This window comes from Hemiscyllium ocellatum, chromosome 46 (genome assembly GCF_020745735.1).
Source record: "Hemiscyllium ocellatum isolate sHemOce1 chromosome 46, sHemOce1.pat.X.cur, whole genome shotgun sequence".
Classification (NCBI taxonomy): domain Eukaryota; kingdom Metazoa; phylum Chordata; class Chondrichthyes; order Orectolobiformes; family Hemiscylliidae; genus Hemiscyllium; species Hemiscyllium ocellatum.
In genome coordinates, this window is record NC_083446.1 from 20,114,390 (window position 1) to 20,140,725 (window position 26,336).

General features: G+C 43.5%; 4 non-coding genes across 4 annotated transcripts; all 4 read right to left on the bottom strand.

Moving 5' to 3' along the window:
• Positions 1–10,775: 10,775 nt before the first annotated feature.
• Positions 10,776–10,857, bottom strand: trnas-aga (transfer RNA serine (anticodon AGA)). Its single transcript has one exon. It is a non-coding gene; the product is annotated as a tRNA-Ser (tRNA).
• A 1,367-nt stretch (positions 10,858–12,224) lies between these two features.
• On the bottom strand, positions 12,225–12,299 carry trnar-ucu (transfer RNA arginine (anticodon UCU)). The gene has a single exon. It is a non-coding gene; the product is annotated as a tRNA-Arg (tRNA).
• A 2,155-nt stretch (positions 12,300–14,454) lies between these two features.
• Positions 14,455–14,536, bottom strand: trnas-aga (transfer RNA serine (anticodon AGA)). The gene has a single exon. It is a non-coding gene; the product is annotated as a tRNA-Ser (tRNA).
• A 1,390-nt stretch (positions 14,537–15,926) lies between these two features.
• Positions 15,927–15,999, bottom strand: trnar-ucg (transfer RNA arginine (anticodon UCG)). Its single transcript has one exon. It is a non-coding gene; the product is annotated as a tRNA-Arg (tRNA).
• Between the last annotated feature and the right edge of the window lie 10,337 nt (positions 16,000–26,336).

Here is a 26,336-nt window from a genome sequence, read left to right on the forward strand (position 1 = left end):
TGAGGGTGGCAGTGCTAAACAATGAGCCACGTTGCTGCCTCTATTTGGTTTTCTTTTATGCTGTTTGAGTACACGACAGTTTTCTTTTGTTTTATTTGAAATAACAGTTATGAATCTGAGTCATGCAAGCCATGAAGATGTGAGGAGAAAGTGGAGATGGCAGATGTTGGAGATCAGAGTCGAAGAATGTGGTGCGAGAAAACCACAGCCGGTCAGCCAACATATTAGTGGCATGATAATCGATGTTTTGGGCAGAAGGCCTTCATCAGGAATGAGGCTTGTGGGCCAAGGGGGCTGAGAGATAAGTGGGTGGGGAGTGTGGTGGGGGGGAGGGGGCGAGGCAGGAATGTGATAGGTAGATGGAGGAGGGGTTGAAAGTGATAGGTGATGAAGGGAGACGGAACGCTTTATCTACTGCATCCATTCAAAACGATGTGGTTTCCTCAACATCGGCAAGACAGGACATCAACTTATGGTTTGTTTCAGAGACCATTTCAGACAACCACACTGAACAACTTCACCACCTTGTGGCTGAAAACTTTATCTCCCCCACCCACTCCACCCACGATATGCAGGTCCTGGGCCTCCTCAATCGCCAAACCCTAACAACCTGATGCATGGAGGAAGTACGACTTAGCGTACACCATGGGACCCTCCAACCTTCGGGGATCAATGTCGATTTCGCCAGTTTCCCCACTTCCCCTCCTCCAACTTATCCCAGTCCAATCTTCCAACTCAGCACTGCCATCTTGAATATTCCTGTATGTCCATATTCCTTTCCAGCTATCCACTCGACCCTCCTCTCCGACCTATCACTTTCACAATCCCCTCCCCACCCACCCCCCACCATTTACCTACTGGATCAAAGGAAGCAGCTTAGAAAAATGCCAAGTATTGTAGTAAGCCAGTGGATTCAGAATAATGTAGTACCCAGCAAAGGAGGGCAAAGAAACAGAGAAAAAATTCTAAAAAAGAAGAAGCATGCCAACAAACAAACAGCTTAAAAACTTCTAAAAAGCTTCTATCAATGTATGAAACAACAATAAAAGCAAGGACAAGTGTGCAACAGTGAGTGTGCGGACAAGATAATTTATTGGAGAGAACAGAGACATTACAGGGAAAATAAACAGTTTCTTTGTGCCTGTCTTCATGGAAGAATTATATCCAGAAATTCTCCCAGAAGTACCAAGTGACCATGGGACTTGTGTGAGTAAAGTCTATGATCATTCATATCTGTGATGAGGTAATATTTGACAAGACAATTGGATTGAGTGTTGATAAATCTGACAGACCAGATTTACTTCATACAAACATTTCTGTGGAAGCAGTAATAGTCATATTGGTTGCAATACGGGTTTAACTTTTTTTCCGACACCTTCACGAAAGGTAGATACCCGGTCGGGATAAGGGACGGTTATAAATATTATCCGCCAGTTTAAGTAAGGATGAAGATGGAGAGTGATGAACTATAGACAAGTAACTTGTCATCTGCAGTCGGGTGTCTGTTGGACTCGATTTCAAAGAACGTGCTCCGAGATACGTTGAAGATAATAGGAAAACTGGGGAGTGTGATAATGCATCAATGAAAGGAAAACCAAAAGTGGCAACATTTTTTTGTAATGGTTTGAAGATAATTCTTGTCGACATTAAAAACGAGGAAACAATGGATAACGTACAGTTTTGTATTCAGGAGTGTTTTTTTAAAGAACTCACACACTAATATCATAAGAAAAGTTAAAGCAAAAGTATTGTGCAGAAGGGACAGTAAAAATTAGGTTTACATTCATGTGAATGTAATTAGAATATAGAAGATATCGTGCATCCGTTGCATAGCGTGTTGCTGAGACAAAAAAATGAGAGTATTGTGTACTGATGTGCAGTCCCCATCGAAGAAAGAATATACTGAGTACAGAGGAACTGCAAAAGACCGTCCGCAGATTAATAACTAAGATGGCAAGATTGTCTGATTGGGAAACTCAGCCTGTGATCTCGAATTTCAAATACTGAGACGTGATTGTAATGAATCTTAGAAACTTAGAAACATAGAGGGGACTGAATAACAGAGGGACATGGAGGAGTGCAAGCAGGCGAGATTATGGAGAATCCCATGATATTCTGCATGGACAACAAGTAGAGAAGAATAATCAGTGAACAGTTCGTGTCCATTAGAAACCTAGGGGGCAATCTGTGTGTGAATCTGGAGAACATTGAGAGATTGTGAGATGAGAACTTCACATCTGTTTTACTTGGGAGAAGGAGGAGCTAGGTACAGAATTCGAGTAGATGGATGGGGAAGCTCTTGAACAGATTGATGCAAAATGCGAGCAGGAATTTGATGTTTTCGCTGGTAGAAAATTAGACGGATTGCCAGGTCTGACTGAGTTGTATCACAGGCTGTTGTGGGACAAGGGAGGAAAAACCCTGGCTGATTTGTTTTTAGCATCTGACCATAGCGGAAGTGACAGAGGATTGGAGAACAGCAAATGCGATTCTACTTTAAAGTAAGGATGGAAGAGATGGACCAGGAACTATAGACAAGCAAGTATTAGATCACGGTTAGGGAAATTACTGGAGAAAATAGGGAAGGAGAAAATTGAACTCCAATCAAAGTGGCAAGGCTTAATCAGGGATGATAATCAGAACTCTATCAGAGGGAGGTCACACCTACTGATTGTGAATTTTTTTGAGGGGGTCGCTTAATGAGTTTTGTAGCATGGCCTTTGATAAAGTTCCACATGGGGAAATGAAAAATAAAGTAAAATCTCATGGAATCAAGGATAATTTGACAAGTTACAACGAAAATTGTCTCAGTGGCAGAAGTCAGAGGGTGGTGGTAGAAGGCTGTTTGTGTGTCTGGAGACCAGTTTCCCTGGTGTACCACAGGGGTCAGTGCTATATCCCTTATCGTTTGTGGTATTCATAAATAGCGCAGCTGTGAATGGAGGGGGGGGGGTGAAGGGGGTGGGGGTTGTGATCAGTAAGTTTGTGTTTGCCTGGTTGGTTGGGAGTGAGGAGAAATGTCTTATGTCCCAGAAAGATACACATAGATTGGTCAGATGGGAAGAACAATGGCAGATGGAACGCAAACCTAATAAATATGATTAGATATACTTTGGAAGAACGAACCAGATGGGGAGGACTCAATGAATGGCAGCACACTAGGAATCTCAGAGGTCGCTTATCCACACACCCCTGAATGTGACTGGACAGTGTAATACGTTAGTTAAGAAGTGGACCTGGGGTTTGAGCAATTATTATTTGGGGCGTAGATTACAACAGCTATTCATGGCTTTGGTGAGATCAAGTTGGAGTACTGTGTGTAATTCTGGGAGCCATATTACAGCATGGACGTGATGGTACTGGAGGGTGTGCTGAGAAGATTCACCAGGATGTTCCCTGGGATTGAACATATCAGCTATGCAGAGAGGCTGGGTAATCTCGGGTTGTTTAGTTTGCAGCAGTGGAGGCTGAGTGGGATGTGATTCAGAAGAACAGGATGATGAGGAAACCGGACAGGGTGGATAGACAGCAGCTGTTCATTTTAGTCAGCGGACCAAGAACAAGGGAGCACACTTTTAAAGTGAAGGTTTTGAGGTTTTGTGATGATTGAAAAATAGTTATCTTTCACCCAGAGAGTGTTGGGGTCACGAATTTAATTCTTCAGAGGAGAGCCATCACGGGTATCCTCACAGCCATTTAAAAGTGCTTGGACGAGCAATTGGCAGCGTCATAATATTCCATGCTATGGACTTCGTTGTAGGAAAGTGGAGCTACTGTAGATCATGCTGTATTTCTGACAGTATAAAGTATGCATCCTGTGAGTGTATGGCTGTGCAAGATCAGTCATTGAGTACCCTAAGGCAGGAATTGATGGGTTTCTGAAGAGTATATTCACAAGAGTTATAAGAGTGAACTGTAATAGTTTGCCGAATTATGCCAATGTGAGAAGTATGAGAAAACAATTGCAGCTTCCTTACGATCTGAAACCAAAGAATGGAGAATGGAGAGCCGGGAAATGGCAGAACTATGAAGCTACTACGTCAGTTCTGTCTTCACAGGACTTTCTTTCAATACTAGGAAAACGAAGTCTGTTGTGCAAAATGATATAGTACATGGAACATAGAACATAGTAAGTACATGGTTTTGGAGAAAATATTGGGAGTGAAAGTAATGGTCATAGACAACACTAAAATGGATTTATGAAATGGGAATTATGTTTGAGAAGCAGACTGGGAGACAAATGAAACAGGAGCAATAGATGTAAAACATTTGAATTTTCAGAAAAAAAATTGGTAAAGCTCCAAGCCCAGTTTATAAAACTAAACCTTAGTGGATTGGTGCGAAGAAATGGCCATGTTTCTAGAATGGGATAGCTGGCAGGAAACAGTGAATAGAAATAAACAGACTCGTCCAGCAACAGCCTGATGTTGTATGAAATTTTGGATTCTTAGAGTATGACTATCTTCCAGACACCCCATCACCTTTCCCGAATGTCTCTTGTCTCAGCAGCAGGACAGACACAGCAGACATGGCGGCACAGAGGGATACAGTTGAAAGAGAATTGCTCTGGAAGTCCTCAGTAGTGATTCCATGTCCCATGAAGTCTCATGGTGTTAGTTTACGCATGGGAAAGGAAACCTGCTGCTGATTACCATGTACCAGCCTCTCTCAACTGATGAGTCAGTACTCCTCCATGCTGACTAACACTTGGAGGAAGCACTGAGGGTAGCGAGGGCGCAAAATATACTCTGGCTGGAGTATTTTAATGACGACCAACAAGAGTAGCTCAGCTGCAGCATGACTGATTGAGGTGGCCGGGTCCTAAAGAATATAATTGCTGGTCTGGGTATACAGCTAGTGGTGAAGGAACCAACAAGATGAAACTATTAACTTGACCGCATCCTTACTAATCTGCCAGTTGCAGAAGTATCTGTCGATGACGGTATTGGTAAGAGTGAAGAGCTCATAGTCATTGTGGAGACAAAGTCCCACCTTCACATTGAGAGTAATCTCCATCATTTTTGGTGGTACTATCACCAGCCTAAATGGGACAGACTTAAAGAAGCTCTAGCAGTTCAAGTCTGGGTTTCCATAAGGTTCTGTGGGTCAGCAATAGCAGCAGAATTGTACTCCAGCACAACGTCACAGCCTGGCATATCCTCCTCACAACAATTACCATCAAGCCAGAGGATCAACCTTGGTTCAATGGAGTGTGCAGGAGGGCAGGAGCAGAAGAAGGCATACCTGACAATGAGGTGTCAGCCTGGTGAAGCCACCAACCACGACAGATTGTGTGCCAAACAGCATTAGCAGTAAGTGATAGACAGAGCTAAGAGATTCCCACAAGCAACGGTTCAGATCTCTGCAATCCTTTCACTTCTAGTTGAGAATAGATATGGATAACTAAACAAGTCATTTGAGGAGGAGGAGATTCCACAAATATCCCTGTCCTTAATGATGGAAGAGTCCGGCATTTCAGTGTACAAGATACGGCTAATGCACTCACAACAGTTTTCAGTCGTAAGTACTGAGTGGATGATCCATATCAGCCTACTCTAGTGGTCCTCAACAATCCAGTTCCTCGTCATCAGCCAATTCGATTCAGTCCACGGGATATCCAGATTCAGTTGGAGACACTGGATACACGAAAGGGTACATACCCTGACCACACTCTGGCAATAATACTGACAACTTGTGCTGCAGAACTCGTCACTGCCCTAACTTAGCTGTTCCAATATCGTTACAAAAACAATATTTCCCCGATTACGTGGAAAATTACCCAAGTATCGCCTATACGTAAAGAGCAGAACAAATCCAATCCGGCCAATTACCAACCCATCAGTAAAGTGATGGAAGGTGTCAGTGCATTCGAACAGCACCTGCTTAGCAATAACCTGATCAATGACGCTCAGTTTGGTCTCCACCAGGGTCACCCAGCTCCTGACCTCATTACCTTGGTTAAAACATGGACAAAAGAGCTGAATTCCAGAGGTGGGGTGAGAACGGCAGCCCTTTAAAACAAGGCTGCCTTTGATCAAGTGTGGCATCAAGTCACCTTAGCATAACTGGAATCAATGGGTATCAGGGCAAATTCCCCGCTGATTAGAATCATAACTGACATTTAGGAGGATGGTCTTGGTTGATAAAGGTCAGTCAACTCAGCTCCTGGACAAGTCTGTAGGAGTCTCTCAGGCAGTGGCCTAGGCCCAAACATCTTCACAGCTGCTTCATTCATGACCTTCCCTCCATTTTGAAGTCAGAATTGGGGTTGGTCGCCAACGATTGCACAATGTTCAGTAACATTTGTGGCTCCTACTAAAGCTTCCATGTCCAAATGGGACAACGTCTGGACAGTATTCAGGTTAACAAGTGGCAAGTAATATTTAGGCCACACAAATGACAGACCATGACCATCACCACTAAAATACAATCTCACCACTGCCCCTTGGCATTCAATGGTGTTACTATCACTGAATCCACAGTGCACTGCAACGGTTCAACAAGGCAGCTCATCACCACCTTCTCAAAGGCAACCAGGGACAAGCTATAAGTGCTGTCCAAGCCAGTCACACTCAGATTCAGGATTTTCTTTTTAATTTAACAGAGGAAGGTTGCTTAGGTATCATAGGCAGTGGTGCTCAGGCCCCAGCTGTTCACAACACCCATTAAACATTTGGTTGTAGGAATCAAATATGATATATTCCAACCTGCTGACAGAACTAAACGATGTTGGATTGTGAGTGGGTGAGGAGGTTGTAAGAAAGCTTCAAGGTGACTAAGATAGGTTGAGTGAATAGGCAAATACGTGGTAGATGGACAGAAATGTGGGTAGAGGTGACAGTGTGTCCTTTGCTAGGAAAAATAAACTGGAAGCCTATCGTTTGGAAAAGGGATTGTTTGAAATGTGTTGATCTACAAAGGGACGTATGCTCCTTTTTGATGTTTCCTTCTGCGCTGCCCTCCCAGGTCCCTGCAGCGCAGTGAGTTCTGAACCCTGAAGTCAACACTGGGAATGGCATTGGCATGCTGACCAGTGTATACAGACCCCACAATTGGGGAGCTGTTACATTGCAAAGGATTTGGATCTCCCTCTACACCAGTCACTTAAAGCAATACTGCAGGAAGGAAAGCAATTAGGAAGATAAATGGTGTGTAGACCTTCATTTCAGAGGGGTTTGAGTCCAGGAGTAAGGTATCTTACTGCAGCTGTTGAGGACCTTAGTGAGACCTAATCTCGAACGTTGTGCAATATTGTGTGCTGTTTTGGTCTCTGTATCTAACAAAGGACAAACCTGACATCGAGGAAGCCAGCGAAGGATGACCAGACCGATCCTTGTGATGACAGTCTTGCTGTGGGAACAGAATTTGGGCGACTGGGCCTGTATTCCATGGGTTTTAGGAAAATGTGTGGCGATCTCAGTGAGATATATAAAACTCTTACAGGGTGAGACAGATTGGAAGCAGGGATGATAATCCCCCAGGCTGTGGTGTCTTAAAGAGTGGGCCACTGTTTTTCGTACAGACAGGTATTTCTGCATTGGGATGACAACAAATGGCTGCACTCAGAGACTGGTGAACCTGGGGAATGCTCTGGAACCTGGAAGCCAAAACAATGAATATTAATATGGATTTAGAAACAGTAAAGTGATGGTGGGAGAGCAGGAATACGGCGTGGAAATAAAAGGCCAGCCATTATTATACCGAATTTACTAGCAACCTCGATGGACCAAAGGGACAGCAGTACTCCCTATTTATAGCTTTCCAAGGTAAATCACATTAATTGATATATTCATAGTGTGGGATAAGTGCATTGAGATGTTTGAACATGAACTGGAATGGGGGAGGATCAATGTGTTGTACAACCTCCTCCTTTACTGGTGTTTCTGTGTAGTCTGTGGGAAAGTTGTCACAATCTCTCAGATGTTAGGAAGGAGGTCTCTGAAGTATCGACAAGATTGTGTTTCCGATACGAAGGCCGGGTGTTCGGTCTGGTTTTATTCCTTAAGACCTCGGAACAGTTTGATACAATAGAGTGCCTTGCTTGGCCGACTCAGAGACTATTGAAGAGTTTATCACATGTCTGTGTGTCTGGAGTCAAGTTAAGGCCAGACCAGCAAAGCACAGGAGACTCGCTTCCTGAGAGTACATTGGAGAAGGAAATTGGTTTTAACAATCGACAATTGCTTCATGGTCACTGTTACTCACACCAGATGTTAGATCTGAATACTTCATTAATTGTTTTAACTTCCAGCAGTTGACAGAGCATTCGCCAGGTCTGGGTTACTAATCCAGTGACATTTCCACAACAGCACCATCTCCACATTGGGACCTATTTAAAACCACACTGATTAGGGTATTACTGTGCTGTTTGACAGCTCTGTCAAAAAGAATTCCCACCAATGTGACTGTCGTTGTGGGATTGAGGGGGGGGGGGCGGTTAATTGATCAGATTGTAACTATTCTCCTCTTAGGGGACTAGACATAGCTGAGTAATTTTTCACAATACCAGTGAGATGTCAGAGTTGGAGCTGGAATGAAACTGCTTGCCTGGGGTCACGGCTTGTTGTGCAGCACACGCCTTCAGCCCTATTGCAGGAATGGGATCAGGGCCCATTGCCTTTTTCATATCTTCTGTGTTCAGCTGTTTCTTCATGTCATGTGCAGCGAATCAAATTTGTTGAAGACTGGCATCTGTGAGTCTGTGGGCATCATGGCGAGAGTGAGGTGGATTATCGACTTAACACTTCTGTCTCATGTACAGATGCTACTTCCTTGTTTTTTACTCTGATGTGTCGGCCTGTTCGATTATTTAGAATGGGGATGTTTGTGGATCCCTTTCCTCTAGTCATTTGCTTAATCGTCCATTACCATTTATGACTGAATGTGGCAGGACTGCAGGGCTTCCATCAGATCTGTTGGTCAAGTGCAGTAACCTTAATGGGTTAGCATCAGGTTTAGGTTCACATGGTTCTGACCCTGACATGTTCACCGACAGTCCTCACTGAAACATACATCGTGTTGATGATAATGACAGAATAAGGAGCTTATCTCTCGGCAAAATTTTGCAGGTGGTGGCTGAATGATGTTCTGCTTCTCCTGTTTCTGTGGTTTGCAGCACTATATAAATGCGCAGTTTTGAGCTGCAATATCCGAAATGCAATTCTGCTGTCTGTCCCCAAGTTCACATCGAGACCCTTTCACCCATCAGCCCTGTCCTCAGTGACATACTCTGGTTTCTGATGTGGTAACACTTTGATTTTCATATTCTCATACTGCTGAGGACATGCTTCCAATCTGACACATTCCATAAAAAACATTTAACTGATTTTAATTCAATTGTTCAATTCATCTGAATCTTTTTCCTTGAGTATTACCTTCTTCTGTGTTTAAATTGAATGTGCTTCCATCTGTTTCTCTCCCTGACCATGATTAAGAACTCTGCAGTGTAAGTGATGCCAGCCTTTTGTAGTTTCAGAGCCAATGAATTCTCTGGATTCCCAATCATCTTCACCACATTGTGTGCTTCCTGTTTTGGTTTGATAGCTAATCACTCATGGCTGCCTTGTCCTTCCATGAGTATGTTTCATCTTTTTAGTGAGAATTTCTGATATCCTCTGAATTATCTACAGAAGCTCCTGCCGTTGCTGCTCCATGGTGTTCCCTGTTCGGCTCCCCTTCCAATTAACTCTGGCCAGCTCCTCCCGAATGTCTTTGTAGTTACATTGCTCAATTATAATCACATTACATCAAGAAGACAGCAATAGATATAAACCGAAAGAATGAGTTTTAAGAGATGGGCCATAAAGAATAATTGGCGGATTTCTTAACTAGATACAAAGAGGGAACAGGAGAAAGGATATAGATGAGGAATTGTGAAAAATAAAAAAAAACTAGATTATTCAAAGTAGTAGATGCACATCCCTCAATGTTTTCTCAATTCCTGTGCACTGTGGTACTTTGTACAGGGCATGTACAACAGAGTAATGTATTCAAATGCTGGGTCTGATTACGGAATTTTAAGCTCCAATAATATGACAGACACTAGCTTTGGAAACAACCCAGCAGGCCAATGTATTGAAGTCCCGGTAGAAAGGAGATTAACTGAAATAAATTGGGAGACCAGAAACGAGAGTTTATAACACACATCCTGATAAGAATGAGAGATAAGAGAATTCCAGAAAAAGAGGGAACATTGAGAGAAGGGGAACATATGACTTTAGATTAGCATCAAACGATGTTTTATGAATTTTATACATCATGTGCATCATTTTTTGATAACTGTCTCCGTTAATAATTTAGAATGTGTTGTGCACGTATGAAAGATATCTGCAAACACATATTAATTAAGCAATGCATACAAACTCATTTTCCGGAATTGAAATGGTCCTGTTGTCGTGTTTCACTTTGGAACAAAGGCGGTTAAGTGGCAATTTCCTGCGATTGTTTGTAATGATGGGAGAGGGAGCGGTGGGGAACGAGCACTTTGACGTGCAGGAAGAAGTGTTGCCACTGATCTGAGTCAGTGAACAGAGGACTGGGATTAAAGGAATCAAATGAAAAGCAGCAATTCCGCTCAGGACGTTCAATAACAACTGCAGAAACCCGATGTGACGAGCAGGGTATCTGGAAAGAAAAACAGGGATAACGTTTTAAATGTGGAACATTTCTGATGAAGAGCTCGAGTTTCCCAAGTCTCATCAAATGACCGGCCTGGTTTTCAAAGCAGGTTTCCTGAACTTTGACCGAAAATTGCTCCAATAGGAAGGCATTCAGAACGTAGTCAGCAGGATGCGCACCTACGTGGGGAAACCCCAATGGATTTCTAATCCATCGTCTTAACCACTCGGCCATGACTACAGACGAGCCCTGTCACCTCACTGAAAGCTGTCGCTGACGTGATGGGCTCAAGGCTTCCATCTCCTTTCATACCTTTGCTGTCATTTGGAAGCTGCTAGACACCAATGTAAAAGAACAAAAGCACAAAGTTCGGAAAAGATATTTACAGCCAAACTTAGTCAAAATTATTTTTTGGAAGGAAAATCGCACTTGGGAATTTGCTAGATCTCTTTGAGAACATGAGCAACAGAGCTTATCAAGGGCGCTATTGATCTGAGTGTTCTTGGACGAGAAACAATCAAACGTTGTGACATATTCTGGCGAACGAAATGGTCTTTCCTCATGGTTACAATGAAAGAGATGGTTCCCAATAAATGACAGGGATTAAGTCGTATGTAGATATATTTCAATGTGATAAGATTCTCTTTCCGTCCCCAATTACCCCAGAGATGGATGGGGTGAGTTACTTTTCTTCACTCTTCAGCGCCTCAGCATGGAGGAACAGACATGAAACCGCTAGAGATGGCGTTGTTGAGTTAGGAACCAGCGACACTGAAGAAACTAAGTACAAGTGAGGACTGCAGATGCTGGAAAACAGATTTTAGATCAGAGTGATGCTGGAAAAGCACAGTCGGTAAGGCAGCATCCGAGGAGCAGGAAAGTCGACGTTTCTGTTGCCAGGCTTGATGTGTTCCGCAAACTATTTTCGTTTTTGACTCAGATTTCCAGCAACTGCAGCTGTTTGTTTTATGTTAACCTTCATAATGTTTTGGACAAAACCAATGACCTGTTTGCATCGGAAAATCCGCAGAAGTACTGGTACACCAATATGTTTGCTGAACAAGACAACCGTTCCGTGAGCGGGAATAGGATCCGGGCCACGGTGCTTAGAGTAACGAAACCTCACAAGTAAATAACAAGACAAGGCGATAGGTACTATCGTATCTGAACATTTTCGTTGCAGATTATTTTCAACTTGTCTTCGAAGATTTACAAAGTGGGAAAAGGCCATTCTGCCCATTGTGCATTGCGGCTAATCAGAGAGCCATCTATTCAAGTCGCAGTTTCCAACTTTGGCTCAAAGTCTTGTGTATTCTAATGTTTGCAGGACAAGTGTCAATGAGGTTATCCTGTGTTCTTAAATGGCACAATAATGGGGCAGAAGTTTGACATTTTCACAACGAATTGTAACTCTTTTGAGGAGCTCATGCTCATTTCCACCCACAGAGGGAGACACCCGAGACTGACAGAAGTGCCCGTTGTGGTGAGGTGAAATTTGAAATGGACAATAGAACAAACACAAGTTCTAACTGCAGAAGCGCCATCCCCACAAGGACTTCATTGGGGAGCGTCAACACGGACCACGGTTAAAGTGAGGCGTTCCCCCACGAGCCAGGTAGGACTCGAACCTACAATCTTCCGATTGTAGAAGTCAGACGCGTTATCCATTACGCCACTGGCCCAAATGTAACGTCACACGCTGGCAGCACACGGAATCAGAATTAAAAAGGTGAGCAAGCAGCGAAGATAATCGCCAACACAGCTTCACTTGGAAGCTTCCAATTTCTGAAGCAGTGCCTTTCACTGGCAAAGGAGAAACATTTGTCCTCAGCTGCCTGCTTCAGGGTCGGCTCCTCCTCTGCTGGAAGTTTCCATCGTTTTATTCACAGTCACGACGCGATTTCATGATTGACTGCAGTGAAAAAGTGTCATGGTGTCGTCCAAGCAAGACCCTGCAGAAACTCAGCGAGAGATCTCGGGTCATTTCGAGCTCAGGGTGTGGAATAAGACGAGATGCGTGACAGCTGTTATTGACGCCGCCACTTCACCGCCAATTAGCGGCTCAAAACGAGCCGTTGTGAGCATCAGCTTGATTTGTACCTTCCTGCAGTGCATTTGCTAAACAACATCAGATAGATCCCATCCGGCGCAGGGATTTTTTCACACTCTATTTTCACACTCTGCAGTATTTCTAATAACTCTTCCTTGTGAACCTCAATCTCTTCTCAGTCTAGACGCAATTGTCTCTATATCTTCCTCGCCAACATTTTCATTTTCTGTAGCAAATACTGTCGAAAACTGTTTACGTAGTGCTCCCCCATCTCCTCTGACTCCACACACAACTTCCCACTATTATCCTTGACTGTCCCAAAGCTAACTCTCGTCATTCTTTTATTCCTGACATACCTATGGAAAGCCTTAGATTAACCTATGGAAAGCCTTAGCTTAACGCTGATCATATCCGCCAACAACTCCTCATGTCTCCTCCTGGCTCTTCTCAGCTCTCTTTTTAGGTCTTTTCTGACATCGTTGTAACCCTCGAGCGCTCCAACTGAGTTTTCACGTTTTGTCCTAACAGAAGACTTCTTGTTCTTCTTGACCAGGGATTCCTCTTCCTTAGAAAACCACGGCTCACGCGTTCTATATCTTCCTCACTGTCTGACAGGTACATACTTATCTAGGACACACAGGAGCTTTTCCTTGAATAAGCTCCACATTTTTAATGTGCTCAGCCCCTGCAGTTTCCTACACCATTCTACGCTTCCTAACTCCTACCTCATTGCATCGTAATAAGCTCCTCATTGCAAAGTGCTCACCTACTTCCAAATCTAAAACCTGGCCAGGCTCGTTACCCACTATTAAATCTAAAGTGGCTTCGTCCCTTGAAGGCCTGTCTACATACTGTGTCAGGAAGCCCTCCTGCACACACTGGACAAAAAGTGACCCATCTATAGTAGTCGTACTGCAGTGATCCCAGTCAATATTTGGATATTGTCTTGAGTGTTCCAGAGTTTTTCATTGTCCCAGAATCCAGATGAAGTTTGTATTCCTCACGTACGGGAGCGAGAATTCTTTCAATGTCTCAGATGAGTTCCTGTCCCGAGAACGTCAGAGTCAATGTCCCGTCCTCTACTCGCTCCGAGATTTCACACTTCTTCATTCTCCTCTGATTCCATTTCCCAAAGAGTTTCTCAAGATTTCCAAAGCTGGATCCTAGATTATATGGTTTGCTTCTTAAACATACTAAAAAAGGGCTTATGCTCGAAACGTCGAATTCTCTATTCCTGAGATGCTGCCTAACCTGCTGTGCTTTAACCAGCAACACATTTGCAGTTCTTAAACATACTTCCAACTGCCAATTGACAATATTTTCACAGTATCTCTTCACAATCCTCTGGCTTGCACCATGTCCAGGCATGAGAAGTCCCGTTTGGTGGAGAGTTTCCCGAGGCTGGTGAGTTTCACTTTGGAACAAAGGCGGTTAAGTGGCAATTTCCTGCGATTGTTTGTAATGATGGGAGAGGGAGCGGTGGGGAACGAGCACTTTGACGTGCAGGAAGAAGTGTTGCCACTGATCAGAGTCAGTGAACAGAGGACTGGGATTAAAGGAATCAAATGAAAAGCAGCAATTCCGCTCAGGACGTTCAATAACAACTGCAGAAACCCGATGCGACGAGCAGGGTATCTGGAAAGAGAAACAAGGATAACGTTTTAAATGTGGAACATTTCTGATGAAGAGCTCGAGTTTCCCAAGTCTCATCAAATGACCGGCCTGGTTTTCAAAGCAGGTTTCCTGAACTTTGACCGAAAATTGCTCCAATAGGAAGGCATTCAGAACGCAGTCAGCAGGATTCGAACCTACGTGGGGAAACCCCAAAGGATTTCTAATCCATCGCCTTAACCACGCGGCCACGACTACAGACGAGCCCTGCCACCTCACTGAAAGCTGTCGCTGACGTGATGGGCTCAAGGCTTCCATCTCCTTTCATACCTTTGCTGTCATTTGGAAGCTGCTAGACACCAATGTAAAAGAACAAAAGCACAAAGTTCGGAAAAGATATTTACAGCCAAACTTAGTCAAAATTATTTTTTGAAAGGAAAATCGCACTTGGCAATTTGCTAGATCTCTTTGAGAACATGAGCAACAGAGCTTATCAAGGGCGCTATTGATCTGAGTGTTCTTGGACGAGAAACAATCAAACGTTGTGACATATTCTGGCGAACGAAATGGTCTTTCCTCATGGTTACAATGAAAGAGATGGTTCCCAATAAAAGACAGGGATTAAGTCGTATGTAGATATATTTCAATGTGATAAGATTCTCTTTCCGTCCCCAATTACCCCAGAGATGGATGGGGTGAGTTACTTTTCTTCACTCGTCAGCTCCTCAGCATGGAGGAACAGACATGAAACCGCTAGAGATGGAGTTGTTGAGTTGGGAACCAGCGACACTGAAGAAACTAAGTAAAAGTGAGGACTGCAGATGCTGGAAAACAGATTTTAGATCAGAGTGATGCTGGAAAAGCACAGTCGGTAAGGCAGCATCCGAGGAGCAGGAAAGTCGACGTTTCTGTTGCCAGGCTTGATGTGTTCCGCAAACTATTTTCGTTTTTGGCTCAGATTTCCAGCAACTGCAGCTGTTTGTTTTATGTTAACCTTCATAATGTTTTGGACAAAACCAATGACCTGTTTGCATCGGAAAATCCGCAGAAGTACTGGTACACCAATATGTTTGCTGAACAAGACAACCGTTCCGTGAGCGGGAGTAGGATCCGGGCCACGGTGCTTAGAGTAACGAAACCTCACAAGTAAATAACAAGACAAGGCGATAGGTACTATCGTATTTGGTCGAAATAAAAGCCCCTTTCTGAACATTTTCGTTGCAGATTATTTTCAACTTGTCTTCGAAGATTTACAAAGTGGGAAAAGGCCATTCTGCCCATTGTGCATTGCGGCTAATCAGAGAGCCATCTATTCAAGTCGCAGTTTCCAACTTTGGCTCAAAGTCTTGTGTATTCTAATGTTTCCAGGGCAAGTGTCAATGAGGTTATCCTGTGTTCTTAAATGGCACAATAATGGGGCAGAAGTATGACATTTTCACAACGAATTGTAACTCTTTCGAGGAGCTCATGCTCATTTCCACCCACAGAGGGAGACACCCGAGACTGACAGAAGTGTCCGTTGTGGTGAGGTGAAATTTGAAATGGACAATAGAACAAACACAAGTTCTAACTGCAGAAGCGCCAACCCCACAAGGACTTCATTGGGGAGCGTCAACATGGACCACGGTTAAAGTGAGACGTTCCCCCACGAGACAGGTAGGATTCGAACCTACAATCTTCTGATCCGAAGTCAGAAGCGTTATCCATTACGCCACTGGCCCAAATGTAACGACAAGCGCTGGCAGCGTGTCGATATGTAATGTGATTGATTATCACGGAATCAGAATTAAAAAGGTGAGCAAGCAGCGAAGATAATCGCCAACACAGCTTCACTTGGAAGCTTCCAATTTCTGAAGCAGTGCCTTTCACTGGCAAAGGAAAAACATTTGTCCTCAGCTGCCTGCTTCAGGGTCGGCTCCTCCTCTGCTGGAAGTTTCCATCGTTTTATTCACAGTCACGACGCGATTTCATGATTGACTGCAGTGAAAAAGTGTCATGGTGTCGTCCAAGCAAGACCCTGCAGAAACTCAGCGAGAGATCTCGGGTCATTTCGAGCTCAGGGTGTGGAATAAGACGAGATGCGTGACAGCTGTTATTGACGCCGCCACTTCACCGCCAATTAGCGGCTCAAAACGAGCCGTTGTGAGCATCAGCTTGATTTGTACCTTCCTGCAGTGCATTTGCTAAACAACATCAGATAGATCCCATCCGGCGCAGGGATTTTTTCACACTCTATTTTCACACTCTGCAGTATTTCTAATAACTCTTCCTTGTGAACCTCAATCTCTTCTCAGTCTAGACGCAATTGTCTCTATATCTTCCTCGCCAACATTTTCATTTTCTGTAGCAAATACTGTCGAAAACTGTTTACGTAGTGCTTCCCCTATCTCCTCTGACTCCACACACAACTTCCCACTATTATCCTTGACTGTCCCAAAGCTAACTCTCGTCATTCTTTTATTCCTGACATACCTATGGAAAGCCTTAGGTTAACCTATGGAAAGCCTTAGCTTAACGCTGATCATATCCGCCAACAACTCCTCATGTCTCCTCCTGGCTCTTCTCAGCTCTCTTTTTAGGTCTTTTCTGACATCGTTGTAACCCTCGAGCGCTCCAACTGAGTTTTCACGTTTTGTCCTAACAGAAGACTTCTTGTTCTTCTTGACCAGGGATTCCTCTTCCTTAGAAAACCACGGCTCACGCGTTCTATATCTTCCTCACTGTCTGACAGGTACATACTTATCTAGGACACACAGGAGCTTTTCCTTGAATAAGCTCCACATTTTTAATGTGCTCAGCCCCTGCAGTTTCCTACACCATTCTACGCTTCCTAACTCCTACCTCATTGCATCGTAATAAGCTCCTCATTGCAAAGTGCTCACCTACTTCCAAATCTAAAACCTGGCCAGGCTCGTTACCCACTATTAAATCTAAAGTGGCTTCGTCCCTTGAAGGCCTGTCTACATACTGTGTCAGGAAGCCCTCCTGCACACACTGGACAAAAAGTGACCCATCTATAGTAGTCGTACTGCAGTGATCCCAGTCAATATTTGGATATTGTCTTGAGTGTTCCAGAGTTTTTCATTGTCCCAGAATCCAGATGAAGTTTGTATTCCTCACGTACGGGAGCGAGAATTCTTTCAATGTCTCAGATGAGTTCCTGTCCCGAGAACGTCAGAGTCAATGTCCCGTCCTCTACTCGCTCCGAGATTTCACACTTCTTCATTCTCCTCTGATTCCATTTCCCAAAGAGTTTCTCAAGATTTCCAAAGCTGGATCCTAGATTATATGGTTTGCTTCCTAAACATATTTCCAACTGCCAATTGACGATATTTTCACAGTATCTCTTCACAACTCTCTGGCTTGCACCATGTCCAGGCATGAGAAGTCCCGTTTTGTGGAGAGATTCCCGAGTCTGGTGAGTGTTACCAGGATACATGAACACCAACTGTCCACCAAAAGACACGACCCACTATCACTGTATAGACAAAGAAGGACACCACCTTGACTGGAACAACACACGCACCTGCTAAGACACGCAGGGACATTCTTAGAAGAATTGCATCCTAACCAGAAGTCCATCCATAAACACGTCAATTTAGATCCTATCTAACTTCTTTTGTAATAGAAAAAACGGAAATGACATCACCCACCTTAAGAAACCAAGACAAGTAAATAGAGAGGTGGACATACCACCAGCAATTCAGCAGAGACTCTCACTGATTATGTCATCTAGTCATGGTGACGAAACATCTGATAACACACCTTCAATTTCCGCCAGTTAACTTGCATACATATGAATCGCTATTTTTTATTAATTAGTGGGATTTAGGAGTTCTCTCTCACCCACGTTTTAACAGATTTTGATGTGACGTGAGCTTTTCTGGGTGTGTGATTTTAATTAACAGAGGGGTTCGATATTGATGTCATAAAAGTTTACGGCCTTGTCGTATGAGATTTGGACAGATTTGGGGTACAAAAGGTCCCAACAGATCTAATTTCAACACGTCGCAATTAATGACCGAGATCTTCAAATAAAACCGGTGGTAAAATGCATTTAAGTCTGTTTACTTGTGGTTGGTTAAATTAAAAGTGAGAGAAATGGCTTTTACCTTTACGAAAGACTTTCCCAAATTTGCCAAGGAATTTTAAAAAGACAGATGAAGGAATAGTTTTAGAATTATCAAATAGGCAGGTTGTGTTTAACCATGGACAAAAGGAAAGCTTAAATTGTAACTGAAATGGTCGAGCACTTTGGTGTGTCAGAGAAACAGGCAACTGCAGTAGAATTAGAAAAAAAAGCTTCAATTGAAAATATGGCAACTAAGTTAGAAGATGAAAAAAGTAACGGAAACAGAGAGAGAACGAAGAGAAATGGAAAGAGAGGGAAAAGAGAGAGAGAATTTGAAATTCAGAAGTTGAGAACTAGACAGGAAAGTTAAATTATCAGGAGACAGATGAAGGGAGAACGTCGGGGTGTATAGAGCTATGTTAATACATTGCCATATTTCGGTGAGAAAAATGTCAAAACTTTTTTTTATTTCATTTGAAAAAAATGGCTCGGCAGATGGCATATACAGTGAACTTGTGGGTAATGCTAGTTCAGACTAAGTGGATGGGCACAGCGAGTGAGATATGTGCAGCGCTCTCAGATGAAGGATCAAGAGATTATGCAGATTTGAAACGGGTTATTTTGAGTGGTAATGCGTTGGTCCTAGAAGAATATAGACAGAGGTTCCGGAATATAGAGACGAAATCAGATCAGACTTATATTGCATTTGAAAGAGTTAACCACAGTCACTTTGATAGATGGGTGCTGGCCTTAAAAATGGATAAGACCTGTGAGGCTCGAAGGGAGATTGTTCTGCTGGAGAAGTTTAAAGACCCACTTTCAGAGACGGTAAGAATTCATGTCAATGAACAGAAATTTCAAGAAGTGTGAAGCGTGGCAGAAATGGCACATATATCTGAGGGGCCACATTTGCTAGTAGCTCATCCACGTACCAGCCCTCGGTACAAAGAAATGGCCCCTCAGGTTCCCTTTTATTCCTTCCCCTCTAACCTTAAACTGATCCCATCTCGTCGTCGATTCTCTAAACCTCGGAAAACACTGACGGCATTCACCCTATCCATATCCCTCATATTCGGATATAGCTCTATAATGTCCCCCCTGAGTCTCCTACACTCTATAGAAAAGGACCTAGCTTGTCCTATCTCTCCTTCTAACTCAGACAGTTGTGTCCTGGCAACGTCCTTGTAAATTTCTTCTGCACTCATTCTAATTTAACAACATCCTCCCTCTCACAAAGGTGTCAAAACTGAACACAATATTCCAAGTGCAGCCTTACCAAAGTCCTGTGTTACTGCAACATAAATTCCCAACTTCTATACTCAATGCTCTGCCTAATGAAGGCCAGTGTCCGAAATGACTTTTTAACTGCCCTGTCTACCTGTAACTCCACTTTCAGGGAACCGTGCACGTGAACACCAAGGTCTCTCTGCCCACTACACCCTGTAGGACGCTCCAATTCACCATGAAACTCCTACCTTGATTTGAGTTTTCGAAATGCAAGGCCTCACACATCTATATTAAATTCGATTTGCCATTTCTCGGCCCACCTTCCCACCTGATTAAAGTCCTGCTGCAATTTCTGGTAAACTTCATCACTGATCACGCTACCACTTGTTTTAATGTCGTCTTCAAACTTACGAATCATGCCTTGTACATTCTCAACCAAATCATAGATAACAAACAGCCATGGACTCAGCCTCCAGTCTGACAAGCATCCTTCCACTGAAGCCTCTGCTTCCCACCATCAAGCCAACTGTGTATCCAATTGATCAGCTTCCCCAGCATTCCACGCGGTGCAAACTTACAGAGCATTCTGCCATGTGGAAACTTATCAAAGGCCTCACTGAAATCCATAAAGACTACGTTTACCGCTCGCCCTCATCAACCTTTTTGGTCACTTCATCAAAGAACTCTAAAAAATTTGGGAAGCATGATCTCCTACTCACAAGTCTATGCTGGCTGCTCTGAATCAAACCCTGCGTAAGTACTGTGTGCATTCAATGGTATGATGTCCTTCATTGTAAGATGATTCGAGTACATAAGTAAAGCCGTCTTCCGGCTGTTGTAGAGCCTTGCTGAGAGACCATTAGGGGCACTCTGTACAGATTTGATCACCTTTGTAAGGAATGATCTCCTTACCACAGACAAGATTGATAATAACATGAGGATAGAGTGAATAAGCAGAGGGTTTAATCTGCAGAGCTGTGAAAGAAGAAGAAATGGTGACGCTGAAACACGAGGAGTGGCAGCGATTTCTTATTGCCAAAAGAGACATTGATAGGGTGAGAAATTCCATACTTTACCCAGGATTGATTGGTTTTATTTATTGTCACGTGTACCTCAGTACAGGGAAACACTTTATTTATGAGCAGTGGAGGCAGTTCATAGTAAACATGGCCACACAAATCATAAAGTGGAAATAGGCTTGGGTAGAGTAAGGCATACAGGTTACATTGAACAGGACGTGCACTAGACAAGATCAACATGAGCAAGATCAGCATTATTTGAACTTAGAGAGTCCATTCATCAGTCTAACATGACTTTCCTAATAGTTTATATACCTAAATTAACTCTCCTCACGTTATTGGGCAGTCGGCGTGTGACCCGTACTGAACGTCAGATTGCTCACAATCCCCAACAGCAGCCATTATACTTTCCATCTGCAACATGTAACCATTTCCACCAGCTTCCGCCCTGCATAGAGAACACCAGACTGTCTTCTCGGAGATGGAAGGTGCCTTCTTGAGACTTCACACAAGACATATGGCTTCCCTGCACATCACTAGAAAACCATGTTAAAGTCCTACGTGTATGGAGCCAAGAGGAACAACGTGGATCAGTCTGTCTGTGCAGCCTCTGCTCCACTTGTCCATCATGTTGGAGCATCAATTAGAACACACTTAACACTGCCGATGCTGGAGATCAGAGTAGAGCGTCGATTGCTGGAAAAGCACAGCATGTCAGGTAGCATCCGAGGAGCAGGAGAATCGACGTATTGGGCATAAGAAATTCATCAGGTATCAGCATAAATTACCTCATTATACCCCCATGTAAGTGCATTGATGTGGGAATGGCCTCCTACTGTTCCTGAGTAAGTGGCTCAAGGGACTGAGTGGCTTCTTCCTCGTTCGATTGGACTGGACCGAGGGCCTGACTGGGTTACCCTGGTTCCTGTTTGACAGCTCGATGTGCTGACTGGTGTGGACATGCTGCAGCTTTCAGAGGTTATTTTGTCCTGGTTTCTTTTAAGAGATAGATTGAACGATTGTTACCAAGCTGGCTAGTTCAGACCACTTGATTGAACAGCTGGCGAGGCCTTAGGTTACTTTTAATGCAGCCTGAATGGGTGTGGCCAGCTCTCACAGATTAGGATCTCTGGGTATTGGTTTCTCAGTAACATAAAAAATTATAGGGGTCTCCACAGAGTTGGGAGCGTCAATGAATGTCTCCTGGTTGCTACTCTCTCTGAATTTTCTCTTGATGCTGTTTTCATTTCCTGGACTGGAGAAATATTTGTGACATTCTGTGTCTGAATTTTCCTTTTTGCCAAGGACTGCGTTCGTGGGAGTTTCCTATGTCGGAATAGTTCATTAGTAATAGTTCATTATTCTATTATTCTGTTAAGTTGTCCAATAAAATTACGTTATTCTAAATTCATCTTTCTTTGGTTTACTTTCATCTTTCGTGCTGAAATAGATGCTATTTTGCTTACCACAGAGTAGTTTGAACAGTAACATTACATCTGGAACAGCAACTTTACATTTACTTTAAAGTAAGAAAACATTAGAGTCGAGGCTATTTTCGAGGGGCTCTGGTGTGTTCCATCACACTATACGCCTTCTCTTCCTGAGTAATAGGCTGGAGCCACTGAATGGGCTGTCCTTCTTCTCCAATAGTGTCAATAGGCTGAATGGCTTCCTCATATTCCTGTGAAACCAGCGTTAGGTGCTGAATGAACTCTTATTTTACTGTGGCCATGCGCAGTGTCAGGCAGTGCTGTTACATGAATGTTAAGAACCTTTAACAGCACAAGTCTCAAAGGAGTCTGGGTCTTCCTGCACATGGACACAAGCTGGTGGGGAGAGTGGGGGCGGGGAGACATTGATGAAGCAGCTGAAGATGTTTGTGAAGAGGAAGCTAGCCTGAGGATCTCTCACAGAGGTGACCCAGGACTGAGATAATGAACATCTTCCTTTGTGCCATGTTTGATTCCAAACACTGGAGAGTTTACTCTGATTCCCATTAAGTCCAGCTCCTTGATGTCAACAGAAGTAAACCACTGCCTTGATATCCGGGCCAGTCATTTTTACCTGATCCCTTGTGTCAACCTCTTTTGTTCATATCAATAGTTGAGGCAATGAAGAATTGGGTATGAAAGAGGATTTGAAACCAAGAGCAGGTCAGTCATGCTCTTAGTGAAGGGATAGTCAGGCTAGGGTGTTAACGACCTGCCCTTGTTTCTGAAATTTTCACATTCTGTTATTGGAAAGTTAGTGGGCGTTATTTTCATGAATGTTCTGTGATTGCATATTGCAGTCAGGGAGACCAGACGATTTAGACAGTACATTTGGATCGGCTCAGGCTTGGAGGGCGAAGGGCCTGTTCCTCGGCTGTAAATGTGCTTTGCTCTTTGTTCTTTTAAGGAACACCTTGCTGAAGTCCATATAGACAATATCTACCAAACTGCCTTCATCAATCCTCTTTAACACCTCTTTAAAAAAACTCAATCAAATTAATGAGACATGATTTCCCATGCAGAAAGATTCGTTGCCTACCCCGATCAGCCCGTACCTTCCCAAATGTATGTAAATCCTGTCCCTCAGAATCCCCTCCAATAACTTACCCACCACTGACATCAGGCTCACTGGTCTATAGTTCCCCGGCTTTTTGGGTCTCTGTTTCCTTTTCTAGCCCCACTCCTCCACTGCTCACAACAAATGTTAACTCTAACCAGGTTGGTGATATGGCCGATGATATCGGTCTCAGACTGGGTCAGGGTCAGCTTTAGGAATAAGTCAGGCTAGTTTCTTTAATCTGGTAAAACAACACGTTTATAATCCAGAGCAATGTTAATCAAACTATGATGGAAGATGGATGGCAAACTGGTTGGGTATTGAAAATATATAATCAATAGTTCCCTTTCTAAACACACACACAGACACACACACACTCACACACACAGACACACACACACACAGACACACACACACACACACACAGACACACACACACACACACACACACACACACACACACACACACACACACACACACACACACACACACACACACAAACAAAATCTCTGCAATTTTAACTTGAAAGAACTTTGTCCAGATATTATTGTAACTCATGACAAAAGGAAAAATTGAGATTGTCCAAAACGTTATTCTGCTTCTGAAGATGTTGTACTCACACAGCTGCTCGCAATGGGATTTCATCCTGGGAGAGTTGGATTTGGCTGAATTCCCTTTGCTCTAGGCAATTAAATAGATTCCAATTAAGTCGGGTCAGGGCTTATCCAAAGGGTAGCACGGTGGTTAGCAGTGCTGCCTCACAACCTCAGGGACTTGGATTCGATTCCAGCCTTGGGTGACTGTCTTTGTGGAGTATGCACCTTCTCCCCTTGTCTGTGTGAGCTTCTAATGAGTGATCCAGTTTCCTATCACAGCTCAAACTGTGTAGGTTCGGTGGATTGGTCATGGTGAATTGTCTGTCATGTTCAGAGATTTCTTGATTAGGTGCAATTCTCAGGGGTAAATGGTTTGGGCCGAAGGGCCTGTTTCAACACAGCAGGGATTCCCTAAAAATAGGAATGGTAACGATGACTTTCGAGTATCTTTCTGAGCTCGCACACATTGCTGTGATGAGAAATAATGAAGGAGAGAGAGTGTAATAGACCGTTCCTTCTCGGGCAGATTACATATTCTCCCTCTCTGAGCTGAATCACAAAGTAATATCACTCTCTCCCAAACTGGAACATGTGAGGTCTCCTTGTACATTGTCCAAACTATGTCTCCATCACATTCCCTGCTCCATGTTGGTGCGTCATTGCTGCTGTCATACACAGAGCCATACCCTTAGCAAAAATTGGTCTCGGTCGATTTGAAATATGTTTCAATGGCCGTGCGTCATTAAAAAATAAAATGTTTAATTTATTCATAATGCCTGTGTTAAAATGAATGTATTTTTAAAAGAAATACCGAAATTACTTGAAATGCTTTGCAGGTCTGTCAGCATCCAGATTCCTTTTACGTGCTGTAGTTGTTCCAGCCTCCACCACTTTCTCTGGCAGCTCAGTCCATACCCACACCACCCTCAGTGTGAAAAGGTGCTCTTTAGGCCTCATCAAAACCTTGTCCCTCTCAGTTCCAACCAATGCCCTCTAGTTTTGGACACCCCTAACCTGGGGAAAACCCTGAAAACTCACCCTTCCATAACCGTTCTGCTTTTATCAACCTTTACTGCTGCGAAATGTGACTTCAATCAACACTCACCTTCCTCTAGCTTATCTCCCCACACTTCAGGCTCACTGCCTTTATTCCTGATGAAGAGTTTTTGCCCGAAACGTCGATTTCGCTGCACTTTGGATGCTGCCTGAACTGCTTTGTTCTTCCAGCACCACTGATCCAGACTGTACTTTCAGTCATCCTGAACCGAAATTCTGAAATGCAATACTGACACCTCTTGCTTCTCCATCAACTCACAATTCGAAATCCATTTTAATCAGTTTGTTCAGATCTATCATGAGACACTTCGGTGGGATTTACACCTAGACCTTTGCGTCTGAAGATAGGGACACGAGCATCAATCAGCAATACCCATAGAGCTGTAACACTATTCTCCTGTGTGTTTGCTCATCAGCCTGTTCTGACATGCTGTGAAATACCTCTGCAACAGGCAGGACTTCAATCCAGGCCTTCTAGTACAGAGCTAGGAACAGTACTATATACATTCAGGAATTGGACTCAAATACAGAGTTCAGGCTCGGAGACAGGGACACGACCCACTGCAATACCATACCCAGATATTAGGTCATATTTTAAGTGTCAGCTTTCAACACGGTATGGATTTATTATAATCCGGTTACCGTTACTGAACGACACAAAAGTGCACGCGTTGCACCATCGAAATTAACTATGAACATATTTAATTGCTATTACCTGTAGTCTGCAATATTAGCGAAAGAAATCCTGCAGACATTCTCTGCACAATGAAGGGTCTCAAAAATATATTTATTACTGCACAGCAGAGACGGAGAAAGACCATAATTTCTGGCCCTAAAACACCGATTAGTATTACCCAACTCTCATGTGTCACTGTCCTCTTGCTAAAACAATGAAACGATTACTGTCCAGTCTCTCCTCCCCACAGACTGTGTCTGCAATCTGTCCCTATTCCCCCTAACCACCCAAGGCAAACCAAGCTCAGGGTCTTTGTGAAAATCAAGGCTGGAGTGCGCAGGCCTCCTGGAGAAGGGGAGGGAATTTTAAAATTAACTGGGGAAGGTGGTAATGTCACTCACCGGGCTGAGGATTGGCAGATGGAGTTTAGTTCGGACTAATGCGAAGTATTGGATTTGATAAATCAAACAAGAGCAGGACCTATACAATTAAAAGTAGGGCATTTGGCAGTGTTGTACAACAGTGTTGTAGGCCGTCAGGTATAATTCTTTAAAAACTGAGCCTCATATAGATAATGTGGTTAAGAAGGTGTTTAACACACTTGTCTGCATTGATTAGACATTTGGATATCGGAATTGGGACGTCATGTTGAGATTGTACAGGACATTGATGAGACCTCTTCTGGAATACTATGTCCAGTCTGGTCACCCTGCCCGCTCATTCCATAGGCACACCAAACTCTGGGTGAAAACGCTGCCACTTAGGTCATTTCTAAATTTTTCCCATCTCACCTTAAAACTATGCCTTCTAGTTCTGGTCTCCCCTACCCTCATAAAATTCCTTGACTCTTCACTTTAATATACT